This window comes from Ursus maritimus (assembly GCF_017311325.1).
Source record: "Ursus maritimus isolate PB19 chromosome X unlocalized genomic scaffold, ASM1731132v1 scaffold_X1, whole genome shotgun sequence".
NCBI lineage: Eukaryota > Metazoa > Chordata > Mammalia > Carnivora > Ursidae > Ursus > Ursus maritimus.
In genome coordinates, this window is record NW_024423319.1 from 95,218,868 (window position 1) to 95,225,455 (window position 6,588).

The 6,588-nt window shown below is 38.6% G+C and overlaps 1 pseudogene; it reads right to left on the bottom strand.

Annotated features, from left to right (window-relative positions):
- Window positions 1-3,503: 3,503 nt before the first annotated feature.
- LOC103668218 lies at window positions 3,504-4,352 on the bottom strand (annotated as a pseudogene).
- Between the last annotated feature and the right edge of the window lie 2,236 nt (window positions 4,353-6,588).

Consider the following 6,588-nt stretch of genomic DNA (forward strand, 5'->3'; position numbering starts at 1 on the left):
TCCATACATGATGTTCTAATTCATATTGTTTGTTTGGTTTTAAATCTTTTTTATTGTGAAATAAAACACACATGAAAGTGTACAAATGCATATGTAGAGCTCAGTAATTTATCACGGAATGAACATCCATATAACCATAACCAAGATCAAAAAACTGAAATTGTCATGCTTCTCTCATCACTGTCCTCCCATTTCCCCCACTCTAATCATTTCCTTGTTTCCTTTTTCAAAAAAAAAGCGCTTCCCCATGTAGCTACTCATCTTTATACATTACAGTTTTCTGTAGTCTGGTTTCTGAACCCAGGAAAATGGACACATTCGGTAATTGTTTTGTTTCTGTCTTAGTTTGTTCAACATTATGTCCTTGAGATTTATCCATATTGTTGTGTGTAGCTGTAGTTTGTCCATCTCACTGCTCTATAGTATTCCATTATATGAAGGTGCCACAATTTATTTATCCATTCTACTGTGGCTGGACTATTACAGATATTGATGGTATGATTATTCTTATACAGATCCCTTGATAAGCTGTACACACACTTCTGTTGTGTATTTATAATTTGGAATATAATTGATGGGTTCTTGGGGGAATTCACATGTTCAACTTAATAAGTATTTCCAAGCAGTTTTCCAAAGCAGTAGTATCAATTTGTATGCCCAGCAGCCATGCAATAGAGTGACAATTTTTTCAGGGTTTTTTGTTTGTTTCTTTGTTTTTAGTCATTTGGCCTGTGGAAAATTTTTTCAATGCCCTTTAAGAATACATAAAAATTTGCATATAGCATTGTAGGATTAAACTGTGAGGATTGAAAACTATCGCCAGGCTCAGACAACGAAACAATGACAATAAGGTAAAATTTAGCAAGAACAATACAAAGCTACCTCCTCTGATCAACTACAGTATGAGGAGACTAAGTGTCACAGAATTTCACATGAAAAAGATGGTGGAAGGTTACGAAGGTGTCGTGGTCAGGAAAAAAGTGCTCTCCAAATCTGCACTAAGCAGGGTCAGTTTTCTCATAGCAGAGCTTGTATATGCCTAGCCCCTAATGAGAAGTTACCATTTCTCTCAGTAGATGTTTGTTAGTTAATAAAAAAGTTGAATGAAGGAATGACTGAATAGTTTGTTTTCAAAGCTGAATACTAGAGAAAGACACTCAAGAGCGAAGCTCTGCTGAGCCTTCTCCCTCTTTCCTATTTCAGAGGACAGAGACAATTAGGCGACAATTATCGGAGGAGAAACAAATGATTAAAACAGAAACAGTGAAATCAAGGCTTGGATTTTTTGGAGACTTTGATGAAACAACAGATTTTGTATAATTCATTTAAGGCTTAGTTATGCTTTTCAGAGAACTCTCTTTTCCTGTTCTGTTTAATCTTTTTTTTAAGGTTCCTTTTTGTTTTTCTTCTAAGTTCATTTTTTTCTTTCTCTCTTTTTAAAAGTGTCAGTTCTGTGTTTTATAAGAAAAGGACTCCTGCAAACAAAAGCCTCCCAAATCAAGAAGTACCTCTTCCAGTCATGCCTTGTCTTAGCTTAGGTGCACCCTTCCACAGTCATTTTTCTTTAGTTCTCCCCATCATTCATTTCACCCAGTGTAGCATTCTAGTTTTATTTTTTTGTGAAGAATATAATAAATTTGGGGGAGGGGGATGTTCAATATATATAAAAATGAAAAATCGAATGGAATTTAAAAAATTCATGCCCATAGAGAATATTCCATGTAAATAAAGTCACACCTCATAAAGTTAATGCCTATTAGCATCTCCAGACTTTTCTTTTTTATGTTTATTCCAATTTCTAGGCATAATCAGCTTCTTGTTTTGCACCATTTGTATTTGCATGCCTCCTCGAAGCTGAGGAATAAACGCCTGTTTCATTGCTATTTCCCTAGGTTATTTTGGTTCAGTGGTCTGATGTGTGTAACGCTTCATAAAATTAAGAAATATCTTATTAATGCCTTCATTTCCCCTTCAGGTTTTTTGTCTGTATGATCTATGCTACAGATTACACTTACTGTAAACTTAATCTATTTTTAATGACACTTGCCAAGAAAACCATGGCTTTATTTTTCTGTTTACTTGGTAGTTGCCGAGCAAATAGCAGCGGTCTATCACCGATTCGGAAGGAAGGTGGCATGCTAAATTTCACCATTTATCAGTTTTCCCTATGTAACTGGCATATCAAAGAACAGTGCATTTTAAATCATCTAGTGCTTGCCTGGGGTTTCTTTTTTTATGAGACAAAGAAAAAACTTAGTTGGAATTTTACAGCATCTTTGAAAAGGAGTTGCAGCTTCATAATAATGACTTATATTTTTAGTGTGCTTTAACATTGACAAAGCACTTTCAAAAAAAATAATCTCATTTCATCTTCACAAGAACAAAGCCATTCAGTATACTGCTTAGAATATGGCCTCTGAAGCCAGGCTCCCTAATTTCAAAACCTTTCCTCTGCCATTTACTGTCTGTTGATATGACCTAGGGCAGTTCACTGAACTTTTCTCTGGGTCACAGTGTTTTCTTCTGTCCAGTGAGGATGATAATAGTGCCTGTAGATTTGTTGTGTGCATGAAATGAGAGAATCATTTATATCTGTTAGTTACTGCCACAATAATATGTGTACTGATATAAATCATCTAGGGTATACAACTAAAAGTTTATAGCTGGAGGTTGGCTAGAGGTTGGCTATACTAATAATACCTGGTCTCTGGAACAGGTCTAGGGGTTGGCTGGATGTCAGTTGACCTAGGATGGCCTAGGCTGGAATGACTGGATGTCCTTAACTCCATCTAGATGTGCCTTATTCTCTATCAGTTTATCCTGGACCTATTCCTGGGGCAAAAGAAGGCAAGCCCCATTGCTAAAGTTCACTTCAAACGTCTGCACTCCCTCACCCATGCTAACGTTCCACTGACAAAAATGAGTCAAATTCTTGAGCCCAGAACCAAGGGACAGGGTGGGTCAGCCCACTAGTGACAGGAAGACACTGAAAATGTATTATTGCAAAGGGCACAAATACAGGGAGGGGTAAAAAATGGAAGCTATCATTGTAATCCAGTACAACATGTGGAACATAGCAAAGTGCCTATAAGACAGAAGATTGAATAAATGTGTAGCTCTTACTATTAGGCTGATCCAAATGAAATGATCATTTTTGTAGATAAAAATGATCAAATATCAGCAATTTTATATGATTCAACCTCAAATTACCATTACAACTTCCTGTAAAAAAGAATTACCATCTACAATTTTCAGTGGAAGAAACTGAAGCCTAATTAATTTTCAAGGTTACTCAGCTCATAAATTTTAGCCTTTTATTTCAATGTAGTCTTCTGACTCTAAATCCGGTCATCTTCTCTTATATTACAGCAGCATTATGTGATGCTTGGTGATAGATAAATGATTGCAACTATGACATGACTTTGTATATAACACAGAGTCATAATTTTCCAACTCTTTTTTTTTAAACAGGCTTTAATTCACTTTATTTTTCTTGTATAAAACTATGTGGTGGCCACATCTGGAGCCTGGGTTCTCTGCATGGAGATTCTGGTGTGAGTCTTTACAGGCTGGTCAGTGAATTCCTAATACGGAAACTTGGTGAACACAGTCTCTTTCCAGAGGTCATAGGTGAGATAGCCATAGGCCCTGGAAATGGCATCAAAAGTGGCCTGGGTGAAGTTGCCTAGGGTGGCAGCGCAGGCCCGGCCTGAGGTGTGGCAGGTGTCAATACCAGCCGTCATCAGTAGCTTCTTGGGCAGTGCCTCTGGGGGCAGGGGTGAGGCGCACCAGCACAGAGCCACAGCGGCCAGTCACCTTGCATGGGATGGTGCGGGGCTTGCTGATCTTGTTCCCCCAGTAGCCTCGAGGCACAGGGATGATGGAAATGTAGGCTAGACTGCTGGCCCCACAGATGGCAGTGGCTACCTCCTTGGAGCACTTAACACCCAGACCAGTGTGTTGATTGTAATCTCGCCTGACAACAAATGCCTTGAACCTGGTCCGCTGGCCAGCACAGGTTTGCTTTTACACAGGCATAACCTTCAAAACCTCATCCTTGAGGGATGGCCCCCAGGAAAATGTCAGTGATCTCAGAGTCCTTGATGTTCAGGGAGAAGAGATAGATCTCCTCCCAGGGACTTGATCTTCATGCCCTTGACCAGGCAGCCCAGCTTGGTGACTGGGATCCACTCCTTGTCCTTGGCCTTGCTTCTGAGAGCCCCGCCCCCGACCATGGCCAGGACGAGGTCTGGGATGCCGCTGCCTAATCCTCCACTGAAGCCTTGGCAGCCTCCCATTCCAGGGCCCCTGGGCCCTCCAGGCCCTCCTGGAGCACTGGCGTCATCCGCCATTTGGTGTTTTCTCAGAGAAGAAGCTAATTTCCCAGCTCTTTATCCTTATAAAACTCATGCCCTGCCAGTGAGTACAGACATCTGAAACACCTGGTCTTTTGCCAACACTAACCCTATAGCGTTCCATCTCCTGGTTACTAGCTCCTAGAAATAGAAATGAAGCTGGTAGTAGCTAAATGCTATATTGGTACTCTCAGAAAAGCCATCTCAAAAGCACTTGAGAATTTGTGAGTTATAGCTAAATACATTATTTCATGCTTACCTCACTTGTATTTTCCTAAACATGCTGGCTATGGTATTTTTTCACATTTATTTCTTGTTTGTATATCTAATTATATTTTAGCCAGTTAAACAGATACATTCTATATAAATATACATTTGGATTATTTTTACATATGTGCGTGTTACATACTTAGCATTAAACTATGCATCACAGGGGCGCCTGGGTGGCTCAGTCGGTTAAGCTCTGCCTTTTGCTAGGGTCATGATCCCAGGGTGCTAGAATCCTGCCCCACCCCGTCGGGCTCCCTGCTCAGTGGGGAGCTTACTTCTCCCTCTCCCTCTGCCTGCCGCTCTCCCTGCTTGTGCTCTCTCCCCTCTCTGTCAAGTAAATAAATAAAATCTTAAAACAAACAAACAAAAAACTATGCATCACAATGTTTCTAGAGATGCTCTGTGTACTGTCTTTCACATGGCCTCTACTCAACAAATTGCCTTAGATTAGTAAACAGACATATAGTTACAATACAATTGATGTCCTTATGTGTGGATTTGGATGAGTCAATTAAATAAACATCCAAATCAAATTATTCTTACATTTACAAATCATGTTTCATATAGCTCAGAAGGAGAGAATATTTGTAAAGAACTATAAGCTATTAAAGCTCCTCATTATCATATATTGCTGCTGAATTAATTTTCCTTATCTGTCAGTTAGTATCTTATTTACAATAAATCTAATTTCATTCCCCCCTTTCTACTCCCACTAGGGTCAGAATCATGGAAGAATTCTTCATTCTCTGAAACACTGGTAATTTCAAGACTCCAGAATTCTGTTACTTAATGCTTTTAAATTAAATGGATTGCACGGATTTACTTTGTTGGCGTTGTCAGATCAAGAAGGACATGTATTTATTACTGGTGTAAACAGCCACAGCACCTTATCAGAACTACTGATGCACTAAAGACTCACACTTCCTAAGCATCCTGTTTTCTGCCCTGGGCCCGAAAAACATGTGTGCGAGGAACATCTGCCACATGCCTTCTGAAGGAAGTGTGAGGAGAAAGGGACGTGACATCCCAGGGCCTATATAGTTGATTCCTATTTCTGTCTTGTACTAGTTGGGTGACTTTGGGAAAGATATTTAAGTTCTATATTCCCTGTAATATTTGTATAAGCTCTAACTCACAGTGTTACATGGCATCAAATGAGATCTTGTGTACACTTAAGTGCCACGCAATAGTTGGTCAAGCTCTGAACTGCAGAATCCAGAGAGTCATCTGAGACATAGATGCTGATACATCTAGTAAAGGAGAAAATGAAAAACAGCCCACACAGCCTCTAAAGCTGAGGAAGTTACCCATCAAATCTTCCAGTTATGGTACTTTATTTTAGGGGGATTCTTTTTTTGCATATTATAATTGCCACAGATTATTTTGATTTGAGAATGTAGACAGCAGTATTTTTTAAACTTCTTTTTTACTGTGTTACAGCAAGAAATGCATTTTTATTTTAGTTCATTATACACATGCTGCACACATACATACATACACATCTGAAAGAAAAGTTTCATGAACTGTTGCTATCTGCCTTGCTGTCTAATATTTTCTACTCTGCCTTGTTCTACTGTAATTTTTAAAAATTTTTTAAAAAAATGGTTGATCAGTATCCCAGCAGCAATGTGTCACAACATATGTTTTAAAATACTTTGAAGTAGGACAGATCAGAATTTAAATCCCAAACCATCCACTTACTAGCATAGTGACTGTGAACAAATTCAACTCTCAGATTCCTCATTTGTAGAATAAGAATTATAATAGGAATAAACCTTATCTCATAGAGACATAGTGAGGATTATATCAGATAATTAATATAAAGCACAAAGTATAGTAGATGCTCATTATTTGGAGGTTTCAAATCACTACGTTTAATTGCATTAGAGATAAAGTTCTAAAAATGTATCTGACTGTATTCTATTAAATTCAGAAAGGTCAGGCAATAATCTGGACAATTCAG